General features: G+C 45.4%; 1 protein-coding gene across 14 annotated transcripts in view; it reads left to right on the forward strand.

Moving 5' to 3' along the window:
• DLG2 (discs large MAGUK scaffold protein 2) overlaps window positions 1-27578 on the forward strand; it is a 1415634-nt gene that overhangs the window by 37878 nt on the left and 1350178 nt on the right. The window lies entirely within an intron of this gene.

Here is a 27578-nt window from a genome sequence, read left to right on the forward strand (position 1 = left end):
TGTGAAGGTCTGTTCCAGTTCCTCAACACTGCAAAGGCCAAAGATGCTAGTATTCTGCTAGATCAAGTTTTAACTCTAGGAAATGATTAATGTTGCCATGGTACCCCTTTTGCAGGTTGAATACATGGCTGCAAAATGAACCATCCAGTAAAAGACACTTGACCTTTCTCAATAATAAGTTCTCTAGGAAAACAGATTCATTAGTGTATGTCAAATGGAAAGTCTTTCTACCACTGCTCTGCAGTGCATCACTCATCATGTGTGGTCCTAGGTCTGCTGTCATCTGCTGTGAATATGGGTGTCCTACTTTGAAGCTAGCTGGAATATTTTGGCAAGAAGGCTTAGATTATAGGCTGTGAAAAGGAAACAATGGTGATGTTTGCTTCGCTCATAGGCTTGCTGAGATGTATAAAAACTAGAACATAAATATAGATAATGGAGTTGCTCTCTGGCTCTGGCTGCCGCCCTTCTCTCCCTAACCTGCTGTCTGTGTAACTAATCCCTCTGCTTCCTAACCTCCCTGGCTGATTCTCTAAACTCGCCTTGACCGTAAGGCAGAGTCTGGGATAAGGTAGAGGGGTGGAAAGGAGGTGGAAGGGTGGTTGGGAGCCCCTCCTGGCGCCTCTGGTTCTCTGGTTTCTGGGAGGGCTGTTGTGCTTCTGTTTTGCCTTTTTAAACTTCTATATTTCTGGCTGTAGCTGTATACATTGTAAATATCTGCTTTTGTATTGTGCTCAGCTGTAAATATAAAGCTTCATTCCTTAACTTCCAGCTCGTCTGAGTCTAGTCTGGGTGATTTCATAAGAGCTGGGGGGGAGGGTAACACCCAAACTGTCACAACGGGAGAGCCGATTCACAAGAGGATTCTGTGCTTGTGTAATGCAGATTTTGTCATGTCATGTAATTCAGGTCATGGACAAATGGTTCATGTGATGTGCTGGCAATGCTAAGGGTTTTAACTTTGTGGTAAAGCATGCAAGGAACATAAGACCTAAGATACTCAACTCGATGATCCTAAAAGGGCCATCTGGTGACCTCGTTTATTAATGTGATGGAAAAATAAAGATGTGGTGTTTTCAATTAAGATGGATGTTTGGCTTGCCTGCCAGAATTGTTTCTGCTTAATCACTAAGTACAAGTTAAGCTGTTAATATAATCCTAATACTGATGTAGATTTGCTGTAAAACTCAGCAAATAATAATTTGGATGGCCCATGAGAATGGGCTAGGTGATTAAATATCTCAAATATAGCTTAGGGAAAGCCTGTAAAGGTGGTATTTGAATTACACAAAGCATGTTTAAATGACATATTTACAGGGATAACTGGAGGTTTCCTTGGCAAAGAAGTTTATAGATACAGTTAGGTACTGAACCAATGAGGACAGACTGAAAGAGTTGGGGCTGTTGAGTCTGGAGAAGAGGGGGCTCCCAGGTGGCCTTCTTGTGGCCTTTCAGTATCTGAAGGGGGCCTCCAAAAGAGGGACTCTTTAGGCTCTCAGGGGGTGACAGGACTAGGGGGAATGGAGCAAAGCTGGAGATTGGTAAGTTCAGGTTGGATGTGAGGAGGAAGTTGTTGAGCATGAGGGTGGTGAGAGGCTGGAATGGGTTGCCCAGGGAGGTGGTTGAGGCCCCATGCCTGGAGGTGTTTAAGGCCAGGTTGGATGAGGCTGTGTGCAGCCTGCTCTAGGGTAGGGTGTCTCTGCCCATGGCAGGGGGGTTGGAACTAAATGATCCTTGCGGTCTCTTCCAACCCTGACTGATTCTATGATTCTCTGATTCTCTGATTCAATTCTGAACTTAGATTTTCTGTCAGAATAAGCAAATAATAATTTGGATGGTAAATGTTGCCATGTTAAAAATACTGTTTTACCAGTTAGGCAGTGTTTGGGTGGAAGGAGTAGCTGGCTGAGGGCTTAATTACTGAATCCTCTGAACTACAACCAGCTATTCATATCCTCTTTCGGCAGTACAAAGCCACAATCTTACTGTGCTGTGATCACTTAAGTCCCTCGGCTCATTTTGTCAGAATAAAAGCAAGACTGTACCAGTTCTGGCCCAGATTTTGCAGCAGTGTTTCTCTCTGTGCAGCTGAGAGGTGACAGGCTGCCTGCAAGATCCTGCAGGATTATTAATAGCCATAGCAAATTTAAATTTAAAACGGAGGTGGCTGAAGGAGAACAAAGTCACCCACAGAGTTTGGGTGCTGTTGCTGTAAGTAATTGCTGTCTATCCATGTAAATCCCTCTGGAGTTTCTGTTAGATTATGTATTCCTTACTTCTTCTCTGAAACACTTCTTTAATATTCATGTGTGTTGTTAAACAGCTTCTGTGTCCTCCTCCAGAGTGGAAACAGGGAATGCATTTCAGTAGCAAACAAAGTGATGCTTAAATAGACCCCTTGCCTACTTCAAAGCAGCACTACGTGAGGTAATTAATATTTATCAGATGCACTAAAGTCCTTGGATGAGAGGCAAAACATTGTTTGTTTATTTAGAGCTCTTCTACTTGGCCATTTGGACCTTTTGCTAAGTACAGTTGAGAGGGATCACATAAAACTTGAGTTATATGAAAGACAAGAAGAAGGGCTTCTTCAAGTCCATCAGTAGGTAAAGGAAGACTAGGGAACCAATGTGCTCTTGTGACCATTCTGGGATGTATCAGAAGGGCTGTGGTTAGTAGTTGGAAAGAGGTTCTCTTCCTCCTTTATTCTGCCCTGGTGAGGCTGCATCTGAACACAAACCCTATGAGGAGAGGCTGAGAGAGCTGGGATTGGTTAGCCTGGAGAGGAGGAGGCTCAGGGGTGACCTTATTGCTGTCTACAACTACCTGAGGGGTGGTTGTGGCCAGGAGGAGGTTGCTCTCTTCTCTCAGGTGGCCAGCACCAGAACAAGAGGACACAGCCTCAGGCTGTGGCAGGGGAGATTTAGGCTGGAGGTGAGGAGAAAGTTCTTCACTGAGAGAGTCATTGGACACTGGAATGGGCTGCCCGGGGGGGTGGTGGAGTCGCCATCCCTGGGGCTGTTCAAGGCAGGATTGGACGTGGCACTTGGTGCCATGGTCTAGCCTTGAGCTCTGTGGTAAAGGGTTGGACTTGATGATCTGAGAGGTCTCTTCCAACCTTGATGATACTGTGGTACTGTGATACTGGAGAGAGTCCAATGAAGGGCTACAAAGACAGTGAGAGGACTGGAACATGCCTCTTATGAGGAAAGGCTGTGAGAACTGAGACTGTATAGCCTGGAAAAGAGAAGAATGAGAGGGGGATCTTATCAGTGCATATAAATATCTAAAGGACAAGTGTTAAGAGGATGGAACCAGACTCTAGTGGCAATCAGTGGTAGGACAGGGTCAATGGGCACAAAATAAACCACAGAAAGTTCCACCACAACATAAGCAAAAAAGTTCATTCCTGTGAGAGTAATGGAGCACTGGAACAGGCTGTCCAGAAAGGCTGTGGAGTCTCCTCCTCTGGTGAATTTTAAACCATGCCTGGACACTTTCCTGCACAACCTGCTCTGAGTGACCCTGCAACTGGCTTGGATTAGTTGATTTCTAGAGATTGTCATAGAATCAGTCAGGGTTGGAAGGAACCACAAAGATCATTTAGTTCCAACCCCCCTGCCATGGGTAGGGACACCCTACCTTAGAGCAGGCCTTAAATGCCAGCCTGGCCTTAAACACTTCCAAGGGATGGGGTCTCAACCACCTCCCCGGGGCAACCCATTCCAGGCTCTCACCACTCTCATGCTCAACAACATCCAGTCTGAATCTCCTCACTTCCAGCTCTGCTCCATTCCCCCTAGTCCTGTCACCCTCTGACAGCCTAAAAAGTCCCTCCCCAGCTTTTTTGTAGGCCCCCTTCAGATACTGGCAGGCCACAAGAAGGTCACTTTTGGAGCCTTCTCTTCTCCAGACTGAACAGCCTCAACTCTTTCTGTCTGTCCTCATAGCAGAGCTGCTCCAGCCCTCTGAGCATCCTTGTGGCCCTTCTCTGGACACACTTCAGCATCTCCACATCTTTCTTGTAATAAGGGCTCTAGAACTGGATGCAGTACTCCAGGTTGGGTCTCACCAGAGCCAAGTAGAGGGGGAGAATCACCTCCCTCCACCTGCTGGCCACACTTCTGATGCAGCCCAGGCTCTGGTTGGCTTTCTGGGCTTCAATTGCACACTGCTGGCTCCTGTTGAGCTTCTCCTCCACCAGCACCCCCAAGTCTCTCTCCTCAGGACTGCTCTCCAGCCACTCACTGCCCAGGTTGGATTTGTGCTTGGGATTGCCTTGACCTAGGTGCAGGACCTTGCACTTGGTCTTGTTGAACGTCATAATCTTGGTTTGTGCCCACCTCTGCAGCCTCTCTGGATTAGATTACTTCTAAACCCTACCAGTGTGTGACTCTGTGAAAACTTGCTGTCATTCTGACTTGATTTCTCTTCCCATTTTTGAATAGGAGCAGAGTCAGGACAGAGTTTCCTATGGTATAATAATTGTGTAGGTGCTCTGTTTACCCTGAGAAAAGCACTCCTTACTTAATTAGTTGCATGCTTGGCATTTTGCAATAGAAGGTAATATAAAAACATTGTATTAACACAGCGCAATATAGAGAGACCTTGTAGGGGTTTATTACATTTTTTGCTTGGTAATTTATTGTGATTAGAAAGCATAATTCTTTTGCCTGTCTTGTAATTATAGCATGGTGTTTATGAGCAGGAATTCCAGCTGCTTTTCTCTATAGAATCTCATTAGGTGAGGAATTAGAAAGCCCTTTTAAGAGTGTTGATTTTTGCTCATAACACAGGGTGCATAAAGCATTCCAAACTGGCTGTGTTGTGTGAGGTCAGCATTGTATTTCACAAGTTGCTACCCTGAGTTTGCCACAGGGACAGGCAGTTTGAGAGGTTTAGATAGTCATTGCTGTCTACAACTACTTGAAGGGAGGATGTATCCAGGTGGGGTTGGTCTCTTCTGCCAGGCAAGCAGCAACAGAACCAGGGGACGCAGTCTCAAGTTGTGCTGGGGGAGGTCTAGGCTGGATGTTAGGAGGAAGTTGTTGGCAGAGAGAGTGATTGGCATTGGAATGGGCTGCCCAGGGAGGTGGTGGAGTCACTGTCCCTGGAGGTGTTGAAGAAAAGCCTGGCTGAGGCACTTAGTGCCATGGTCTAGTTGACTGGCTAGGGCTGGGTGCTAGTTTGGAGTGGATGATCTTGGAGGTCTGTTCCAACCTGGCTGATTCTATGATTCTGTGTGATTCTTCAGTGGAGTGCCTCTTTACTGTATCTTTGCAAAATCACAGAATTACTGAGGCAGGAAAAGACCTCTGACATCATCAGCTCCAGCCTATAACCTAACACCATGAAATCAGCTCAACCATGCCAACAAGTGTCACATCCAGTCTTTTCTTGAAGATCCCCTGTGATGGTTTGGGAGTTACCCACCCCGCCCCCACTTAAGAAAATCACCCAGACTCAGCCGGCTGGAAAATAAAGAATGAAGCTATATTTACAGCTCAGCACAATATACAAGCTGACATATACAGTTATATGCAAGTTAAAAGTAATACAGAAACACAATACCCCTCCTAGAAACAGAAAGTTTGTCACTGTGGGAGGGGACATAGTAGCCCAAGCATTTGTTTCCCTCCCGCCCTTGCTTCCCCCATTAGCAGAAGGGTGGAACAAGCCAGGTCATCTAATAGGCCTATTAGCCTTCCAGGACAATACTCTCAAAAGAGAAGGAATCATCTGTAGTTGGAAGTTTATATCTAGTAGTGCAGTGATTTTTTTACACACATTTTAATGTTCTTTACTTAAAGAGTCTGACCTAGGGGCATGTGAAGAGCCAAGCCAAGAAAATCTGTCCTGTGCGCGGTGCCAAGGTTGCATGTGAGTGAGAAGGACAAGATCTTTTTTGTCAGTGGTTCCTGGGGATTAAGGGATGTGGTGACAACATAAAAATCCCAGTTGATACTCCACAAATTAAAACATATACATCTTTCATTGGCTGCTTGTCTGAGACTATAGCAATTGTTAGAGTAACCTAAAAAACCAAGACTGTAAATATTGGAGAAGAACATTGAGTGCTTTAATGAGATAAAGTCCCTGTCAGGGCTCTAGGGAAGGTAAAGGACAAGCACAATTTGATTAGCTTTGCCAAACATTTTTGTTTATCATGTAAGGCTTTTTGTCTTGGGAGTTACTGCCAAGAACCAGTTTCCTGTTGGAGTGACTTTCTGCTCCCTCTTATTGTCACTCATGATCTTTTCTTCTGAGACCATTTCTTCCTTCTAAAATTTCAGATGAAGGAGAATATCAATAGAACCAGTCAGTAAATTTAAAAAAGAGATTATGAATAAGCATTTCTCTCCCTTCCCTGTAATAAGTCTGAAGCTGTGCTGGGGAAAGCATAGGCTGGATGTTAGGAGGAAGTTCTTCACAGAGAGAGTGATTGGCATTGGAATGGGCTGCCCAGGGAGGTGGTGGAGTGGCCATCCCTGGAGGTCTTCAACCAAAGCCTGGCTGAGGCACTTAGTGCCATGGTCTGGTTGACTGGCTAGGGCTGGGTGCTAGGTTGGACTGGCTGATCTTGGAGGTCTCTTCCAACCTGGTTGATTCTATGATTCTATGATTCATAATATTTTCTCCTTTGGCCTCTGCAGTTGAGATGAAAGGATGGGATTTGTACCTTTTTGGGGGGGAATTGTCTCTTCTTTGACATGTTGCTCTTCAGCCCCAGGATGTCAACTATCTCCAGAAGTATTGGAGTGCAGGGGAGCTTTCTTCAGCGTTTTCTTACAGAATTTGGACTTTCCTTAGTGTAGTGCTAGGGTATGTTGTGAAAGTCCCTGTAATAAGGCCATTTCACTAGGGAGATGATGGATTTGTCTATTTGTTCCCTGTCTCTGTGCAGATTGCCTTTACTTTTGCTAAAGAGACCTCTAAGAAATGAAGTCCAACGACCTTTTGTCAAACACCAGACACATGTTCGTGCTTGTGACTTTGTATATTGATTTGTATATTTGTATATTGGTTTGAGTACTGTGTTCAGTTTTAAGGTCCCCAGTTTAAGAGGGACAGGGATCTGCTGGAGAGGGTCCAGTGTAGGGCTACAAGGATGATTAGGGGACTGGAGCATTGCCTAGTGAGGAGAGGTTGAGCTATCTGAGGCTTTTTAGTCTGGAGAAGAGAAGACTGAGAGGGGATTTAATATATGTCTATAAATATCTGAGGGCTGGGGGTCAGGAGAGAGGGGTCAGGCTCTTCTCACTTGCTCCCTGAGATAGGACAAGGAGCAATGGATGTAAGTTGCAGCACAAGAATTCCACCTCAACACAAAGGGGAACTTCTTTGCTGTAAGGGTCACAGAGCACTGGAACAGGTTTCCCAGAGAGGCTGTGGAGTCTCCTTCTCTGGAGATTTTCAAGGCCTATCTGGATGTGTTCCTCTGTGACCTGGGCTAGGTTGTGTGGTCCTGCTTTGGCAGGGAGGTTGGACTGGATCTTTTTGGGTCAGTTCCAACCTCTGACATCCTGTGATGCTATGATCCTCAAGTGATGAGGAGCTGGATCTCTGGAGCAATAAGAATGGGGTTGTGAGGCATGAGAACAGTGATAGTGCTGTAATGATATTATGCAGGTATATTTTGCAATTAAATGGGAAGTTGACATCAAATCAAAAGGACCCTAAGGTAGTGGAGGGAATCTGGGTAAACAGAAGGGCTGCTCCTGAACTTCCACTAAGCAATGTGGGTGGTAAGTAAAGGATTAGAGACAAAACCACAGGAATGTTAGGCTATGTGCATTGAATTCTCAGTGGGATAAACACATTTCCAAAGTGGAGTAGAAATTTGAAAAGATTTACAAGTAACTTGTACTAAGAATTGTGCCATATGTTTACAGCAGGTTTGTGAAATCATTTGTGCTGGCAAAGTATTCTCATCCAGCACCACCTTTGAGGAATAACACAAGAACTGCAAGCTTTTTCAGTCAGCAATCATATTCTGCAAGCTTTCCACTCAAATAAATTTGATGTGGAAGTTTCTGGAAGAAACTTCCTTTGAAACAGGACTTGTATCATGGAGTAAGGCAAACACATGCTGAGACTGCCAAAGTATAGAAGGTCCTGCATAGAAATATTCTCTTCACAGTTCTCAAACACATTCGTTGGGATTCTCATTCATTCAAATTGTTAACTTCCTCCAGTTTTTCAGTGACAGTTCTCATCGTTGTGGTGGTAGGCCTGGTGGGGCAAACATGGCCTTATCCATCTTTTCTTGCCCAGACACGTTCCCCTGTTCCCTCTCCTTCCGTGCTGGGGAAGGCAACTGTGGGAGGGGAGGGCAAAAGCCCTGGCTTTATCTACTATAGTGAAGCCTGGCAAAGTGCCATTCTGCTTGGCTAATCTGTGTCCAATGCCCCATTAGTCTCAGGCTGGATATTGATAAAAGGGCTGCTGCTGCCTCATTTTTGCATCCTGAACTTGCCTAGAGAGCTTACCAGGAACAGGCTCCAAATGCCTGCATGTGATTGGCTTGCATAGCCAGCATGATATTGTGCTGAGACATCCTACCTGCACTGGCAAGTCTCCTGCCAAGATAAGAAGTCCTGGAGATAAACAGATCGTCCAGAGGAGCCAGGAGACAAGGTCAGAGATGGCCTGCCTCCTTTCACCAGAAGTCTGGGAAGAATCAAGTCTCAGCAGCTGACAAGACAGAGTTCCCTGAAAGCATTTGGGTACTGTCTGGGACTGTGGCTAGCTCTGTGAGTCGGGTAATGATAATTTTGTGAGTAAATACTTAAAAGCCTCTTCCAGTATATTTGCCTTTGCCACTCTAAGAAATAAGTGCTCTAGTTTTGCTTGTGCCCTGCATGTATATATTTCCAACCTGTGCATTTTGAACCTTGTGAATAAGTTTTCTGGTGAGTTTTAATGTTACTAAACAGTTTTCATGGTTATTTGCCCGGGGAGGTGGTGGAGGCACTGTCCCTGGAGATCTTCAAGAAAAGACTGGATGAAAAGACTAGTGGTGTCCCTCAGGGATCTGTGCTGGGCCCCATCCTCTTTAACATCTTCATAGATGATCTGGATGAGGGCATCGAGTCAGTCATCAGCAAGTTTGCAGATGACACTAAGCTGGGGGCAGATGTGACTGAGCTGGAGGGTAGAAGGGCTCTGCAGCGGGACCTTGACCGCCTGGACAGATGGGCAGAGGCCAATGGGATGGGGTTCAATAGCTCAAAGTGCAGGGTGCTGCACTTTGGCCACAACAACCCCATGCAGAGATACAGGCTGGGGTCGGAGTGGCTGGAGAGCAGCCAGACAGAGAGGGATCTGGGGGTACTGATTGATACCCGCCTGAACATGAGCCAGCAGTGTGCCCAGGTGGCCAAGAGAGCCAGTGGCATCCTGGCCTGCATCAGGAATGGTGTGGTCAGCAGGAGCAGGGAGGTCATTCTGCCCCTGTACTCTGCACTGGTCAGACCACACCTCGAGTACTGCGTTCAGTTCTGGGCCCCCCAGTTTAGGAAGGACACTGAGATGCTTGAGCGTGTCCAGAGAAGGGCGACGAGGCTGGTGAGAGGCCTTGAGCACAGCCCTACGAGGAGAGGCTGAGGGAGCTGGGATTGGTTAGCCTGGAGAAGAGGAGGCTCAGGGGTGACCTTATTGCTGTCTACAACTACCTGAAGGGTGGTTGTGGCCAGGAGGAGGTTGCTCTCTTCTCTCAGGTGGCCAGCTCCAGAACAAGAGGACACAGCCTCAGGCTGCGCCAGGGGAAATTTCGGCTCGAGGTGAGGAGAAAGTTCTTCACTGAGAGAGTCATTGGACACTGGAATGGGCTGCCCGGGGAGGTGGTGGAGTCATCGTCCCTGGGGCAGTTCAAGGCAAGGTTGGATGTGGCACTTGGTGCCATGGTCTAGCCTTGGGCACTGTGGTAAAGGGTTGGACTTGATGATCTGTGAGGTCTCTTCCAACCTTGGTGATACTGTGATACTGAGGCTCTTGGTGCCATGGTCTAGTTGACTGGCTAGGGATGGGGGCTAGGTTGGACTGGATGATCTTGGAGGTCTCTTCCAACCTGGTTGATTCTATGATTCTATGAACAGTTATCGCCTGGATATCAAAATTAATATAGATTAATAATTTTGCATAATCCATCACAATCGTCTGTTTGATAATCAGTAGTACAAAAGTGGTGATGATGAAAAGGAAAACCTTATAGCTTGAGATAGTTGCTGAGCCAGAGCTCTTCTTTTTGCTGAATGACAGCCTTAGAGACTATTACAATTCAGCTTCGTTGCCTTCCCTGCAGACCATGAGAGACATGGTAGTCATCTATTTCAGGCCCATTGCTCACAATGAGAACTGTGTCACAAACTGCAATGCTTTTTCCCAAACCAAAGGCTATTTGACAGTTGTTGGGCAAAGAACAAGGTTTTAAGGAGGCCTTCACTACACAATAGGGTTGCAATAGCTCTTGGCTAAAATGCAACATTTTGCTTTGAAGTGCAATTTCCACAGTGCAGCACAAAGACTTCAAGAATTTGCTGAATGTAGGTTATAAACTTAGAGGCTACCAAGGGCATCATGAGTGAATGCAAAACCTTTGGTGGGTGGCTGCAGAGCTGAGGGTGATTGGGAATCTCTGCCCCTACTGAACTGGATAATGTTCTTCGGAAACAACACACAGTGAAGTGGTGCAGATCCCATGTGCAAGCACTCAATGTGAGTGCTTGGGCTGAACAGATGGCTGACAAATGCAGAAGAAGCTGCAGTCAGCAAATTCTCAGCAGTTTGCTCCAAGTATGATGACATGACAAAGTCACTGCAAGACAAGAAGCAGCCTGGATTGCCAGCAAGTTAACTAGCTGCCTGTGTGCACACTCTCACCATCCAGTAAACCAATCTGAGAATGTACAGCCGAAATCCATTGGGAAATGGCTTTATTGGTGAATTAACCTAGGGACAAGCATTTGTCCATACCAAGGGGCAAATGAGCTATGTGTAAAACTGCTTGAATGGTTTCTGACAAGGTTTTCATCCATCCAGCATTCTCCCAATCAATTCACAACCCAGGGATCATCCCCATAACTGCCATATGTGGCTGCTCTGTTCCAGAGGCTAAGAGAGTTTTAAAGTATGAATCCAAGTCAGTGGTAGAAGACACTGCAGATGTGTAATTTACATTGCATAGCTTGTGCATTTTGGATGTTAGGAGAGATGTCAAAAGCATTGTCAGAGTGTACCTTCAGATACTTCAGATGTTGCAGACTGATCCCATTTATCTAGTTGAAGTCTAGCCTAAATAATATGCTTGCTGTCAGTCACCCCAAGCTTTGTTCTTGTGGCTAAATTTTATTTTAATGGATCTAAGTTCATAGAATCATAGAATCAACCAGGTTGGAAGAGAGCTCCAAGATCATCCAGTCCAACTTATCCCCCAGCCCTATCCAGTCAACTAGACCATGGCACTAAGTGCCTCATTCAGGCTTTTCTTGAACACCTCCAGGGATGGTGCCTCCACCACCTCCCTGGGCAGCCCATTCCAATGCCAATCACTCTCTCTGGCAACAACTTCCTCCTAAGATCCAGACTATACCTCCCCCAGCATGACTTGACACTGTGTCCCTTTGAAGTGCCCTGGATAACTGCTAGTCAATGCATACAAAATAAGGGTTATAAACCCTTAGCAACTGCACAAATCCCAAACTCCTTGGAAAGTTGTTATTCCTCTTTGAAAAGGATGACTCATAGCCTGAGTAGAGTGAAGCCTTGACACAGCCCAGGAAGCAAAAATATACCTGGCTGCATCACTAGAAGAGTGGCTAGCAGGTGGAGGGAGGTGATTCTGCCCATCTACTCTGTTCTGGTGAGACCTCATCTGCAGTTCTGCATTCAGCTTTGGTGTTCTTAGCACAGGAAAGGCATGGACATGTTGGAGTGGGGCCGTAGGAGGCCACAAAAATGGTCAAAGGGGTAGAACACCCCATCTTTGAAGACAGGCTGATAGAGTTGGGTTTGCTTAGCCTGGAGAAGTGAAGGCTCTGGGGAGACCTTATTGCAGGCTTCCAATACTTAAAGGGAGCTTATAAGAAAGATAGAGACAGGCTTTTTGTTAGGGCACGTAGCAACAGGACGACAGGTAATTGTTCTAAACTAAAAGAAGGGAGATTTAGAGTATACAGAAGGAAGAAATGTTTTACAATGGCAGTGATGAAACACTGTCACAGGTTACCCAAATAGGCTGTAAATGCCCCATCCCAGATGAAGTTGGACTGGGCTCATTGCAGAGGGGTTGGAGTAGATGACCTTTAAAAGTGCCTTCAAACCTAAACCATCCTCTGACTCGTTGATGTTGATATTTGCCATGCTCACCATGAGAAAACCTTGGATTGCTCTGGCTTCATTCCTTGAGTTTATGCAAACCTGTCCTTCACTGTCAGACCAGTGGGTGAATAATTTTGATGGGCACTGCCCTTTCCTGATCAAAGGATGTAGTGAATGAACCTTATCTTGACTAAAGCTCCTTCTACCCCACTTTCTCAATACTGTAAATACCTTAAGTTGACCTAGTAATCAAATTGTTCTTGAATGCATTATCTCCATGTGCTTTGATCCAAGAAACACAAATTATTTCTCTTAAGCACAGATACTTTCAACAGAAATTTTTTACATACCATGCAAAATTTCAGCATTTAATATGCAGCATTTTACAGATAATTTTAGTGCTCTGTAACATTTTGATGATTTTTCCTGTGCTTATTTTGCTGTGATGAGAAACATGAAAACTGCCTTTTTTTGTCCCACACAGCATCTGCACCACTAAACAACTTGAATTATTTTGAGGAAGTAAAATCTTCCTGTCCCAAATGGCAGTGAAAGTCCACATTGCCACAGCAATATCACAGTGATGAATGTTCAAGGGCAAAGCTTTGATTAATGACAGCTGCAGTTTGGATTTCACTGATGGTGATTTTGTACCTCCTTCCAGACAGCTGCACACTTACTGCAAGTATCTAACTAGACATATTTATTATGCCAGCTTGGTTAAATAGTTGTATAAATTAAGCATATGGATACTTGTATAATTTGCATATGCAGCACGTGACTGTGTTACAGAGAATCACAGACTCAACCAGCTTGGAAGAGACCTCCAAGATCATCCAGGCCAACCTAGCACCCAGCCCTGTCCAGTCAACTAGACCATGGCACTAAGTGCCTCAGCCAGGCTTTGCTTGAACACCTTCAGGGATGGTGACTCCACCACCTCCCTGGGCAGCCCGTTCCAATGCCAATCACTCTCTCTGACAACAACTTCCTCCTAACATCCAGCCTAGACTTTCCCCAGAACAACTTGAGTCTGTGTCCCCTTGTTCTGCTGCTGGTTGCCTGGGAGAAAAGACCAACCCCCACCTGGCTACAGCCTCCCTTCAGGTAGTTGTAGACAGCAATGAGGTCACCCCTGAGCCTCCTCTTCTCCAGGCTGCACACCCCCAGCTCCCTCAGCCTCTCCTCACAGGGCTGTGTTTCAGGCCTGTCACCAGCTTTGCCACCCTTCTCTGGACACATTCCAGTATCTCAACATATCTCTTGACTTGAACTGGACACAGCACTCAAGGTGTGGCTTGACCAGTGCTGAGTACAGAGGCAGATTAACCTCCCTTGTCCTACTGGCCACACTGCTCCTGACCCAGGCCAGGGTGCGATTGGCTCTTCTGGCTACCTGGGCACACTGCTGGCTCATCTTCAGCTATTATCTACCAATGCCCCCAGGTCCCATTCTTCCTGGCTGCTCTCCAGCCACTCTGTCCCCAGCCTACTTGAAGCCTACATGAAGTAGGATTCTAAGAGAACAATATCCATAATTTAGTTGAGATATTCCTATTTTGTTAAATTAAGGAGGTTCCTTGTTAGCCTCCATAGATGTGAAATTCTAGTCTGCAGAGGGTCCTGGGAGTGAAGTGAGGGAGTTTTCTTTTATTCAGGTGCATAGAATATCATAAATACAGTTAAAGTTCTCCAGTAGTTTCACGTGTCCTTCCAAAATGCTGAGTTTAGTAAAAAAAATAGCAAATATTAAGTGAGCATGACAAATCATAGAACAAGTATATTGCCTTTAAATAAGCATTTTTACTATTGAATGTCCTCTTTTTTTTCTTTTTTTAAATAAATATAAGGGCCAGTCAGCAGTGGTGCTGCTGAAGATGTGCAGGTTTGCAACTTTAAGTAGCATACTGTAGCAGCTGGGTAGAAGTAAGGCTTCAGTGAGTGTCCTAAATGACTGGCTCCACCTGTAATCATTTCTGTCATGGAATCATAGAATCAACCAGGTTGGAAGAGACTTCCAGAATCAGCCAGTCCAACCTAGCACCCAGCCCTGTCCAATCAACTAGACCAAGGTACTAAGTGCCTCATCAAGTCTTTTCTTGAACACCTCCAGGGATGGTGACTCCATCACCTCCATGGGCAGCCCACTCCAATGACAAATCACTTTCTCTGTGAATAATTTCCCCCTAACATCCAGCCTAGACCTACCCCAGCACAACTTGAGACTATCCAGCCTAAACCTCCCCTGGCACAACTTGAGACTTTGTCCCCCTCGTTCTGTTGCTGGATCTGGTCATGCAATAGTTAAAGAAGCTTACTCCAAAGCCTTCAGTTTCCTGAAGCATAGTCTCTGAATCTCACAAAAATAAACAATTTAGGATCGGTGCAGCAGAAGAGTCAGCTCAAGCTGAGTGCCTTTGAAGGGGGGACCCTGAACCATCCCTTGCCAAACTGTGCATCCACTGTTCATGTAACTCCACACACCTTTCATGTGCCCTTTGGTCTAGTGGTGATTCTTGCCTGAGATCTGACACCTTTTGACTCCTTATTGGGTTCCTTTACTGTCTCCAGAGAGGCCATTTTATTGCAGTTGCTGTTGGTGCTTGTACCTTCCCTTTGCTGACTCTGGAGGCCTTGTGTTGGCTGCGTGGATACAAGGGCAGCAAATCCAGGAGAAAGTTTACAGCTTGCAGCCTAAAGCTTCAGTAAATCCAGCTACTCCTGCTACGTGAGTGGAGCTAAGCAAAGAGCACACTAAAGTACATAACATTATAACTCTTAAGTGATGAATTCTCTGTAAAACTTACTTACTTAAGCTAAAAATCAAGTATTGAACAGTGATTAAGCTGGTGGTTGTGCAGTGATTGTTGGGAATTTGTATTTTGCATGTGAGCAAAACTATAGAGAAATTGTTGATAACCTGCACATTTACTGCATTATTGTAACAACTCTAAGTCGGGTGATGTAAGTCAGTTTTCCTCTAATTTATGCACAGGCACCTCCATTGGAAAGTGGATGGAAGCTTGAGCGTGAGCCAGAAATGTGTTCTTGTAGCCAAGAAGGCCAGTGGCATTCTGGAGTGTATCAGAAGGGCTGTGGTTAGGACGAGAGAGGTTCTCCTTCCCCTCTAATCTGCCCTGGTGAGGCTGCATCTGGAATATTGTGTCCAGTTCTGGGCCATTCAGTTCAAGAAGGACCTCGGGGAACTGCCTGAAAGAGTTTGGCACAGAGCCACAAAAATGATGAAGGGAATGGAACATCTTCCTTATGAGGAGAGCCTGAGGGAGCTGGGGCTCTTTAGCTTGGAGAGGAGGAGACTGAGGGGTGACCTCATCAATGTCTATACCTATGTAAAGGCCAAATGCCAAGAGGATGGAGTAAGGCTCTGATTGGTTGTGTCCAATGACAGGACAAGGGGCAATGGGTGGAAGCTGAGGCATGGGAAGTTCCATGTGAATATGAGGAAGAATTTTTCCCCTGTGAGGGTGACAGAGCACTGGAACAGGCTGCCCAGAGAGATTGTGGAGTTTCCCTCTCTGGAGACGTTCAGAACCTTCCCCATTGTGTTCCTGTGTGACCTGGTATAGGTGATCGTGCTGTGGCAGGAGGGTTGGACTGGATGATCTTTCAAGGTCCCTTCCAAGCTCTAACATTCTGTGATTCTGTGGAAGTGTGGGGCTGTGATTCTGTGATTTCTATCATTCTCCTTTACCCATTCCTTTTAATATTAGCATTTAAAAGCTATTTATATGTAAATGCTTTGCTATTTTATATACATGGCAGAAAGTAATATAACAAGGTTGATTATACACCTCAGCTGATAGCAAACAAGCTTCAGGTCTTTGCTGCATCTTACCTCTATCTTAGCGGGGATTCCAGCCCTGCTTTGTGTGACTGTGCCTGCCCCCTTCTTGCCCCAGGTGCTTTCCCCAGCACAGACTGTAAGATGGAGTGTAAATCCCAATGTATAGGAAATAGGATGCATCTGACCCCACAAAAGTAACCCCTTAAATTTCTGTGTTACAACAGTAGTGTTGTAATGCAGAGAGCTTCTGTTTCTGAATTGATTTCTCCTGAGTTATTGCTGACAGGTGTGATGGTTTGGGTGTTATCCACCCCCCCGGCTCTTAGGAAATCACCCAGACTAGACACAGCCAAGCTGGAAGGTAAGAAATGAAGGAATGAAGCTTAGCACAATATGCAAGCAGATATTTACAATCTATACAGCTATAGACAGACATATACAAGTTAAAGATAATTCAGAAACACGACAGCCCTCCCAGAAACCAGAGGCCCCAGGGGGGGTTCCCAACCACCCTTCCACCTTCTTTCCACCTTATCCCAGAGTATACCTTATGTGCAAAGTGCGGTTGGAGGATTGGCAAGGGTGGTTAGAAAGCAGGGTTGCACAGAAGAAGAGAGGGAGAAAGCACAGACACCAGCTGTGACAGAGCCTCACTGTCTTATCTGTGTTTGTGTTCTTGTTTTTATACATCTCAGCAAGCCTATGAGTGAAGCAGATCATAGAGAATCATAGAGTCAAGCAGGTTGGAAGAGATCTCCAAGATCATCCAGTCCAACCTAGCACCCAGCCCTGTCCAATCAACCAGACCATGGCACTAAGTGCCTCATGCAGTCTTTTCTTGAAGACTTCCAGGGACGGTGCCTTCACTGCCTCCCTGGGCAGCCCATTCCAATGCCAATCACTCTCTCTGTGAAGAACTTCCTCCTAACATCCAGCCTATACCTACCCTGGCACAACTTGAGACTGTGTTCCTCCAGTATTGTAGGGCAGGAAAGAGGATGGGAAAATGTCACAGCCTAGAATCTAATTCCTCGTGCTGAAATGTTCCAGTTAGCCTCAAACTAGCACAACAGGTTAGGAGCAACAAGCACAACTCAAACACTCTTAAGGACAGGAGTCAGGGGAGCAGTAAAATCCACCAGGTGATTCTAGAATTGTCACACACTGCTGCAGCAAAGAAGAAGTTCTTGAGGTAGACAAAACGCCTGGCTCCCCCATCAACGGCAGGGTCGGATAGATCAGTGTCATTGCTCCCCTTCTCCTTCGTGTGCTATTAAGTGCACTCTCTGCACAAGCTCATAACTCAAAGTGTGTGGCAGTGTCTACAATGAAAGTCTGGTAAGAAATGTTTTCTTTCCTGCTGTTTGTTGTCCTTTCTGTGTGTACAATGCGCTGCGCTCTTTAGGACAAGGAATTATTGCAAGTGATGCATGGGTTTTTGGGGGGTTTCTCTTGAGGGGAAGATTTATAACATAGGAATTTCCTCTTTCTTGCTTGGGAAAGTATAGGAACAGTGAGGAAGATTTGTCACCAGGTGGCACCATTAACCTAAGTTATGTCTCGGCTAGGTGAGCGCAGTGAAGTTTAATGCTAAAAAGGACTGGAGGAGAAAGATCGCTCTTTTCACCTTCCTTCAGAGTCTAAGTTAAAACACAGCACAGAGAACAGGCCAAATTCTTCTGTTCACTGGCAACTAGTTGATTGGATAGGGCTGGGTGATAGGTTGGACTGGCTGATCTTGGAGGTCTCTTCCAACCTGGTTGATTCTATGATTCTATGATTTAAAGTAATTTCATGCATCTGCAGCATTGTAAACCGGGGAAGAATATTCTACACTCTGTAAAGTGAGTAAAATGCATGACTCTATTTCTCCACACAACAGCCTTCTGCTTATGTATTTTGCAGTGCACTGTCCATCGTGTGCAGCAAAAAGCTACTCTTTCCCTAGTGAAATCCCAGAAAATGACATGGGACTTACACTGAAATATTTGTGTCTAAATATTTTAGACTATATTGTATAAACTCAAACGTCAACATCGATTTTCCTTGTTTACCAGTGAGCAGCACCATGCACATTGCAGAGCTGAAGATGAATCCCATCTCTGCTTGTTATTCAGAAGAGGTGGTGGTGGCTCTCTGTGTCAGAACTGCTGCCTGTGTCTGCTTGAGCTGCTTGACCACTTGCAGGATGGTTTTAGCTGCTCCTTTGAAGCAAAGAAGAAAACCTTTTCCATAGCAGCCATTTAATTATCTTGAGTCAAAAGTTGGAGTTTCTTTTGATAGGGTAGGATTTCTTTTTATATGGATTTTGGTGAATTTTGTCATCTTGCTTCTAAGATGTTGCCATTGGAATGGGCTGCCCAGGGAGGTGGTGGAGTCACCGTCCCTGGAGGTGTTCAGCAAAAGGCTGGCTGAGACACTTAGTGCCATGGTCTAATTGATTCGATAGTGCTGATAGGTTGGACTGGATGATCTTAGAGGTTTCTTCCAACCTGGTTGATTCTATGGTTCTATGTTAAACATAATTTTGGTGTTTTTTTTTTTCCCCAAGCAATGTTAATCCAATGCCAGACTAAGGTAAATTTTGGAAAAAAAGATCTTATTCTTTTTTTAATCAGGTACTAGAGAAACAAACCATCATCTAGTTCTTTCTGAATGTGCTGGAGTATTCGAAGTGAGCAGTGGTAGGTAGCAAACTTTGGGATTCTGATTGTGGGATGCAGCTTGTAGCTCCTAATTATCTCATCAAAGTAAGCAAGAAAACAGAGATTTCTACCTAAAAGCATTATTTCTTTTTCATTTTCTCTTTGTCTTTTGATTTTCTTTCATTTTTATTTTTTAATTTTTTTTTTCTTTTTTTTTTCTTTTCCTTTTCCTTTTTCTTTTATTATTAGAATGAAACCATGAAGTGCGTATTGTTCGTGTGAACTGGTTTGTTTCTTCTGCCAGGCAACCAGCAACAGAACACGGGGGCACAGTCTCAAGTTGTGCTGGGGGAGGTCTAGGCTGGATCTTAGGAGGAAGTTCTTCCCAAAGAGAGTGATTTGCACTGGAATGGGCTGCCCAGGGAGGTGGTGGACTCACTGTCTCTGGAGATGTTCAAGCAAAGCCTGGCTGAGGCACTTAGTGCCATGGTCTAGTTGCTTGGACAGGAGTGGATGTTCTTGGAGGTCTCTTCCAACCTGGTTGATTCTATGATTCTATGACTGGGTAGGATTGTATAGCACTGAATTGCAAGTCATGCTGTAATTTAAGTCATACAAATTTTATGTGTTGTCTCGCCTTGCTTGTTTGTCTGGTCAGCTGTGAAAGTCAATGATTATGCAGTTTTTGTGTCAGCATCTGGTCCTTGTGTGCTTGGCTAAAGAGGGGCAGTGGAATCTCTGCCCTTGAAGATACTGAAAACCTAAATGGGTGTAGCTCTGAGGAACTCAATCTAGCTAATTTGCTTGAGCAAGGACTAGGTGGTCTCCAGAGGTGCCTTCAGACTTCAACCACCCCCTGATTCTCTATCAGAAGATAGGTTTTGTCAAACACAGCTTCCAAATTTCTCTAGTTAAGCCTGCTCCATGTGGAAATTGCAGAGCTGCTCTCAAGTGGACACCTTGTTCATGAAGATAAGAGCAATACTCAGAGCCTTTGGAAAGAACAATTCCCTTAAAATTCACTTTTCTGTGCAGCTTTTTTTTACTGCTGTTTACCCATTACAGCACAGTAGATAACATAAACACCTATTTGTCTTTGTCCCCTAACAAAGAGTGACAGATTATGCATAATTAATAATCTGCACTCATTCTGATATCCAAGCAGTGATTGCTAATAACTATGAAAACTGTTTATTAACATTAAAACTCGCCAGAAAACTTATTCACAAAGTTCAAAATGCACAGGTTGGAAATTTATACATGCAGGGCACAGGCAAAACTAGAGCACTTATTTCTTAAAACTGACAAGTGCAAACATTATACTGGAAGTGGCTTCTAAGTATTTACTCACAAAGGATAAATCAGTACCCAAAGCACATGGAGGAGTTGCTGTCGGAGTTTCCCAGGCTCTTTGCTCAGGAAACTGGGAGTCTATAGCATAGTCACTGACCTGGTCCTCTGGGTGGTCAGGCACTGGAATGCGCTGCCCAGGGAGGTGGTGGAGTTGCCATCCCTAGAGGTGTTTAAAAGGAGAGTGGATGTGGCACTTGAGGCTATGGTCTAGTGATTAAGGATGCTGGGATGAAGGTTGGACTGGCTGATCCTGGTGGTTCTTTCCAACCATAGCGATTCATAGTGATGAGATGTCGTGCTGAGAGATTTGGTTTAGTGAAGGACTTGTCAGTGTGAAACAAATGATTTGACTTGATGCTCTTGAAGGTCTTTTCCAATCTAAGAAATTCTGTGTTTTTGTGATTCTGTGATCTCCAGGACTTCCTGTCTTGGCAGGAGACTTGCAGAGGGTCAGGCAGGATGTCTTGCGATGTGCAGTCTTGGCACAGTGTCACACAGCATTTAAAGCCTGTTCCTGGTAAGCTCTCCAGGCAAATTCAGGATGCAACAATGAGGCAGCAACATGACTTAAGAAAATCAGACCTCACAACACGCAGAGTGTTATCAGGAAAGGTATGTTTAATCAGTGCTGGGTGACAAGGTCCTCCTCCAAAGCCCTTGCACCCCTTCACATTGTTCAGGTAAAATATTTATGCTACGAAATCATACATACTCAGTACAAGGGCAAGGTTACTACAGTTAGTTCTGGGAATAGGTGGAGTTATTACAATCACTTCCTGGAACTCATTTCCATAATGTCCCACCTCTTCACTCATGCTCATTGCCACCTGGTGGTCATCTTTTGGGGTCTTTGGGAGGAAGGTCACCGTTTTCCTCACTCTGACCTCTCTACCTTTTGTTCACCTGGCATCAGTTGTGGGTCACATTCTTGGCTGGAATCTCTGATGTTCTCATCTTTGAATACAGTATTCTTTTTCTCCATGAGAGTGTTTCAAGACCCTCTCAAGCTTAACCCACCTCCTGGGTGTTTATCTGATTGATGGTGCTTTATATCAGTGCTCACACAGTTAATGACTTAACTAGGTTTCTACACTCTATGTTCTCTATCCCTTTTCCCATATCAAGCAGCACCCTGTGCTACCTGCTTATCCCTTTTATCAAAGGGATAACAGCCCCAAAAGAGTTGAGGCTGTTCAGTCTGGAGAAGAGGAGGCTCTGAGGTGACCTTATGGTGGCCTTTCAGTACCTGAAGGGGGCCTACAAAAAAGCTGGGGAAGGACTTTTCAGGATATCAGGGAGTGACAGGACTAGGGGGAATGGAGTGAAGATGGAGATGGGTAGGTTCAGGCTGGATGTGGGGAGGAAGTTGCTCAGCATGAGAGTGGTGAGAGGCTGGAATGGGTTGCCCAGGGAGGTGGTTGAGGCCCCATGGCTGGAGGTGTTTAAGGCCAGGCTGGATGAGGCTGTGGCCAGCCTGATCTAGGAGTAGGATGTCTGTACCCATGGCAGGGGGTTTGGAACTAGATGATCCTTGTGGTCCCTTCCAACCCTGACTGGTTCTATGATGCAATATCCAGCCTGAGACTAATGGGGCACTGGACATAGATTAGTCAAGCAGAATGGCACTTTGCGAGGCTTCACCATATTAGATGAAGCCAGGGCTTTTGCCCTCCTCTCCCATGATTGCTCTCCCCAGCACAGAAGGAGGGGGAGCAGGGGAACATGTTTGGGCAAGCCAGGGCATGGTTAAGCCCATGTTTGGCCCACCAGGTCTAGCACCACACAAAGCAGAAAATGTGCATGCCTAGGTAGTGAATAGAAAGTAGAAAACTTTCTACTTCAGCAATACAAGGTCTTGAAGAACCAAGTGTCATTTAGCATCTTGCAAAAATACTGCCAGTTGTAAAACATTCTCTGTGTGCATGCATACCTTTAGCAGTTTCAGTCTGCTGACTCAGTGAACATCTTAAATAGCAGCAATAACAGTGTTATCACAATGATGGGCTAAGAAGAAAGCAGAGAGAACAAGAGAGGCAAAAAGGGTATTTTTGTTTGGTGACTGAGGAGGGGATTACCTGGAAGAGTGCCTCTAATTCTCATTATACTGGTTTAAGTAATACAGGTAATTTGAAACAGTGATGTTATCAAATGCTTCCATGGTCCAAAAAGTGTTTTTTTTTTCACTATCAGGTAACAGGGTTACCACTCTGGGGTCATGACATTGTACTTGTCTATGCTTTTCCAGCTTCACTTAGAAATGGAGGCACGGACACAGTAGAAGAAGGGAAATTAATCTGATGTGTAGCCAGAACCCTTTGTCTAGGATACTGCCTTCAGTAGAATCCTCAGCACCATAAAACCTAAATTCCATAATAACATAAATCATAAATTTCTTGGCCTCGCAGAGCAGTAATAATACTTTAAGGTGTTTCTTTTCACCATAAAAGACTCTGAATGTTAAGCTCACACCGCAGGAGCCCACATGCAGCCTGAGAGCCAGCAAGGACTTCTCCAGCAGCCCTCAGCTCGGGGAGCCAGTGAGGTATCCATCGCTGGCTGAGCAGCTGCCACCAGGGGCAGGTTTGCTGCCTACCTGCAGCATCTTCTGAGTTCTCCTTGGTGTTCCTTAAAAAAAGAGGCACGTGCTGTGCCTCTCTTTTACCACCAAACCTGAATCCAAGTATTACATTTTTTACCTCTCCTATGGAGACAGGCTGGTGTTGTTCAACCTGGAGAAAAGGGGGCTCTGGGGAGCCTTTCAGTGCTAAAAAGGGAAAGATGAGGACAGTCATTTTAGCAGAGCATGTTGTGACAGGGCAAGGGGGAGCCCCCATTACAAGAGGGATGTGGAGATGCTGGAGCATGTCCAGAGAAGGGCCACAAGGATGCTCAGAGGGCTGCAGCAGCTCTGCTATGAGGACAGACTGAAAGAGCTGTTGAGTCTGGAGAAGATGGGGCTCCCAGGTGGCCTTCTTGTGGCCTTCCAGTGTCTGAAGGGGGTCTACAAAAAGGCTGGGGAAGGACTTTTCAGGATATCAGGGAGTGACAGGACTAGGGGGAATGGAGCAAAGCTGGAGGTGTGTAGGTTCAGGCTGGACGTTGTTGAGCATGAGAGTGGTGAGAGGCTGGAATGGGTTGCCCAGGGAGGTGGTTGAGGCCCCATCCCTGGAGGTGTTTAAGGCCAGGCTGGATGAGGCTGTGTGCAGCCTGATGTAGGTTAGGGTGTCTCTGCCCATGTCAGGAGGTTGGAACTAGATGATCCTTGTGGTCCCTTCCAACTGACTGATTCTATGATTCTGTGAAATGGTGTCAAACTTCCACAGGGCTGTGATTTTCCTTTGTAAACAAGTTCCGAAGCATCTTCCATTGTGTCAAAGTTTACCTCCTCATATCAGGAGGTACAGGAGGCACTGGAATGGACTAACCCAGGGAGGTGGTGGAGTCACCATCCCTGGAGGTCTTTAAAAAAAGATTGGATATTGCATTTGGTGGCATGGTTTAGCTGATGTTGTGGCGTTAGGTCATACACTGAACTTGATGATCTCAGAGATCTTTTCCAGCCTCAATGATTCTGTGATTTCCTCATTATTTATTTTGCCATATTTTTCATATCTGTGTGAGTTTTCATTTAACTTCATTTACTTTAAAAAATATATTAAAAACTATATAAATTCCTGTAGTCAGTAGCAAGTCATTGATTTTGTGCAGGGATGCTGTGATTTCCAGCAGGTACCACGATGACCTGAATGTTTTCTTGGGCATAATGCTTCAGGCAGCTGCCTGTGTGTAGAACTGATTCTGTTCCTGCCAGTTTTGAATTATTGCTGTTTGCTTGCCTGCAAGCCTTCACTGAATCTGAAACTCTTGTGCAAGCTCTGATATGTCAGGAAAACTGTGGGCAAAGCATAAGAAGAAAGCAATTTATCCATCAATGACAGTCTAGCAGTGCATGACAATCTTTCAATGGCTGATCAGTGGTGAACTGTGGCAGTGGCAGCTTCATTAGTCTTGATTTCAGGTCAAGGTGTCTGTATGACCTGAAGACCTCCTATATACTTTCCAAAACTATGTCTGCACATGTGTAGGCATGAGAATAGTCTATATCTCTTCTATTATGGGTTTGCATTTAGGTTATTGTTATATATAAAAGAAATAACTCAGGAAAAACCTCATCCAGATCAGGGTTTCTGACCCCCCCCGCCCCCATTTAAATTTATGGCTACTTTAATTCAGATCTGCTCCAAGTTTAAATCTACTCCTTTTTAATTAAAGCCATCACCATCAGTTCTGCTATATTGTAGATGAGTAAAATATACATCACAGAATACCAGAATCGTCAGGGTTGGAAGGGACTCCAAGTATTATCTAGTTCCCACTCCCCTGCCATGGGCAGGATCAGGTTGATCAGAGCCACATCCAGCCTGGCCATAAAGATCTCCAGGGATGGAGCTTCCACCACCATCCTGGGCAAAGAGTTCCAGTGTCTCACTATCCTGATGGTGAAGAACTTCTTCCTAACATCCAGTATGTTTCTACCCACTTCTAGTTTTGCTCCATTCCCCCTAGTCCTATCACTCTGTAGGATGTCACCTCGCATCCTACAGAGTCTCTCCCCAGCTTTCTTGTAGGCCCCCTTCGGATACTGGAAGGCCACAATAAGGTCTCCTTGGAGCCTTCTCTTCTCCAGACTGAACAGCCCCAACTCTTTCAGTCTGTTTCCATAGGAGAGGAGCTACAGCCCTCATGGCCCTTCTCTGGACACGTTCCAGCATGTCCATATCCTTCTTGTAATAGGGCTCCAGGAGTAGGTGAAGTACTCCAGGTGAGTTCTCACTGAATCACCTCCCTTGGCCTGCTGGACACACTCTTCTTGATGCAGCCCAGGCTTTGGTTGGCTTTCTGGGCTGCAAGTGCACACTGCTGGCTCCTGTTGAGCTTCTCATCCACAGGCACCCCCAAGTCCCTCTCCCTAGGGCTGCTCTCAAGCAAAATAAATTGCAGCAAAGCCTGACCCATGCTGCTTACAAAAGTTTTGAAATAGGTCTAAATTTGAATTTTGGTTCTTTTTCTGCTGTGTTTTACTGGCTACATGTCAGAGATACCAAAGAACTTTCTGGAAGAGCAAATTACTAACATTTTCACAAGCAGCTCTCTGACTCTAATATTATTGGCTTGCACTAATTCTTACTTGATTAAAAGCCTAAATCAAATCTGAAAAGGATTCCTATCCCTCAAATAATTGTGAAAGTGTTCCTTTACAGAGTCACAGAATAGTAGGGGTTGGAGATGATCTCTGGAAATCATCTAATCCAACCTACTAAGCAAGTTGCACAGGCAAGTTTGGAAGTCCTCTGAGAGGGAGTCTCCACAACCTCTCTGGAAAGCCTGTTTCAGTGCTCTGGCACCCTCACAGTAAAGAAATTTCTCCTTGAGTTCAACTGAATCCTGCTGTGTTCCAGTTTATGCCCACTGCCCCTTGTTTCTCACCGGCCACCACTGAAAAGACCCCAAGCCCATCCTCTTGGCGCCCACTGTTTCGATATTTACAAGCACTGAGAAGGTCCCTGTTTTTCCATGGCTATGTTAATGGAGGCAGGCTACAATGTGGAGGCAGGCTCTAATGAAGGTGCACAGAAAGGTGGACATAGTGGTGTTTGGCCACATTTACAGGGAATCCGAATGCATACAGGCTTGTAAATACACCAGAGAGCTGTATCTTCCTCATGGAGGTTAATAATTGATTATGAGGCTTGAGAAATGCAGTCCCAACTTGGAAACCAATGTACACAGCTATTTTATGTGTGATTACAAAGCACTGACTGCACATTGAGCTAAAAGGGACAATGCAGGGTCACTCTCTGTTTTGACAGTAGAGTTCCTTGTATCCCTGAAAACTATATTCTAGCTTCCTGCACCCCTTGGACAGCACCTGGAGCTTGTTCTTCAGAAAACTCTTCTGAATTTCTTAGAGTCATAGAATCAACCAGGTTGGAAGAGACCTCCAAGATCATCCAGTCCAACCTAGCACCCAGCCCTGTCCAGTCAACTAGACCATGGCACTAAGTGCCTCATCCAGCCCTTTCTTGAACACCTCCAGGGACGGTGACTCCACCGCCTCCCTGGGCAGCCCATCCCAATGCCAATCACTCTCTCTGCCAACAACTTCCTCCTAACATCCAGCCTAGACCTCTCATGGCACAGCTTCAGACTGTGTCCCCTTGTTCTGTTGCTGGTTGTGTGGCAGAAGAGACTGACCCCTACCTGGCTACAGCCTCCCTTCAGGTAGTTGTAGACAGCAATGAGGTCACCCCTGAGCCTCCTCTTCTCCAGGCTGCACACCCCCAGTTCCCTTATCCTCTCCTCACAGGGCTGTGTTCCAGGCCCCTCACCAACTTTCTATGGACACATTCCAGCACCTCAACATCTCTCTTGAATTGAGGAGCCCAGAACTGGACACAGGACTCAAGGTGTGGCCTGACCAGTGTTGAGTACAGGGGAAGAATAATCTCCCTTGTCCTACTGGCCACACTGTTCCTGATGCAGACCAGGATGCCACTGGCTCTCCTGGCCACCTGGGCAATTCCTTTCTTTGCCAGCAGATATCCTTTTGACCAAGAAGATTATCCTGCCACATTTAAACCATTTAGTTGTGAGATGGAACAGCCTACTTGATGTGTTTGTATGACTGTACTTCTTTACAGCCAGAGGCTGTTTGCTTACCTCCCGGTCAGGATGACTGCTTCTCATCTGGTCTCTACCCTATTTGTTTTGCTTTACTTGTAGCTCTGCTACAAATTAAAGTTTCCATGAGTTCAGCCCTGAATCACTTGAATATACAAACCTTTCTGGGTGTAGCTCACAGGGAAGGTCAACACTACAACTGAAAACAAATTAATTGGGCAGAGGTGCCCATGCCTCTGTCTCTGCATGGGTGCAGGCATCGTGCTGATGAGGGTGGCCAATGTGCTTGTGGGTAAGTGTCAGAGGCAAGTAAGCACATTCAATGAAACAAGCTCCTCTCCATACTGGATTTGTTAGTGCTGTGCTTTGCCATGTAGGTGGCAAGTGGATAATGCAGTAGAAAGTTGGTGACAACGACTGGATCTGTACAGCTACGGCTGCTTTCTGTGTATGGTGTGTCTTTGGTTGTTTTTTTTTCCCTCAGACTTTTCACATTGCATCTGTACTCAAGACTTCATTTGGTCAACACAGACCTATAAAATGAGAGGGGAATTATTTTTCACTCTGATTACTTGGTTCCAACATTTGAACATGTCATATTCACAAGACACATATCACTTAAACATCTCTGGTTTTGAACAGCCTGTCTTTAGCTGAAACTCTCATGCTTTTTCAAACCTAAAGGATGAACACAAATGAATATAAACATCTTGGGAAATAAGGAGCTGTATTGCTCTTTTTCCCTTCCTCTTCTCTACTTTTGGAAATGGATTTGG

The sequence above is a fragment of the Pogoniulus pusillus genome, chromosome 3 (genome assembly GCF_015220805.1).
Source record: "Pogoniulus pusillus isolate bPogPus1 chromosome 3, bPogPus1.pri, whole genome shotgun sequence".
NCBI classification, from domain to species: Eukaryota; Metazoa; Chordata; class Aves; order Piciformes; family Lybiidae; genus Pogoniulus; species Pogoniulus pusillus.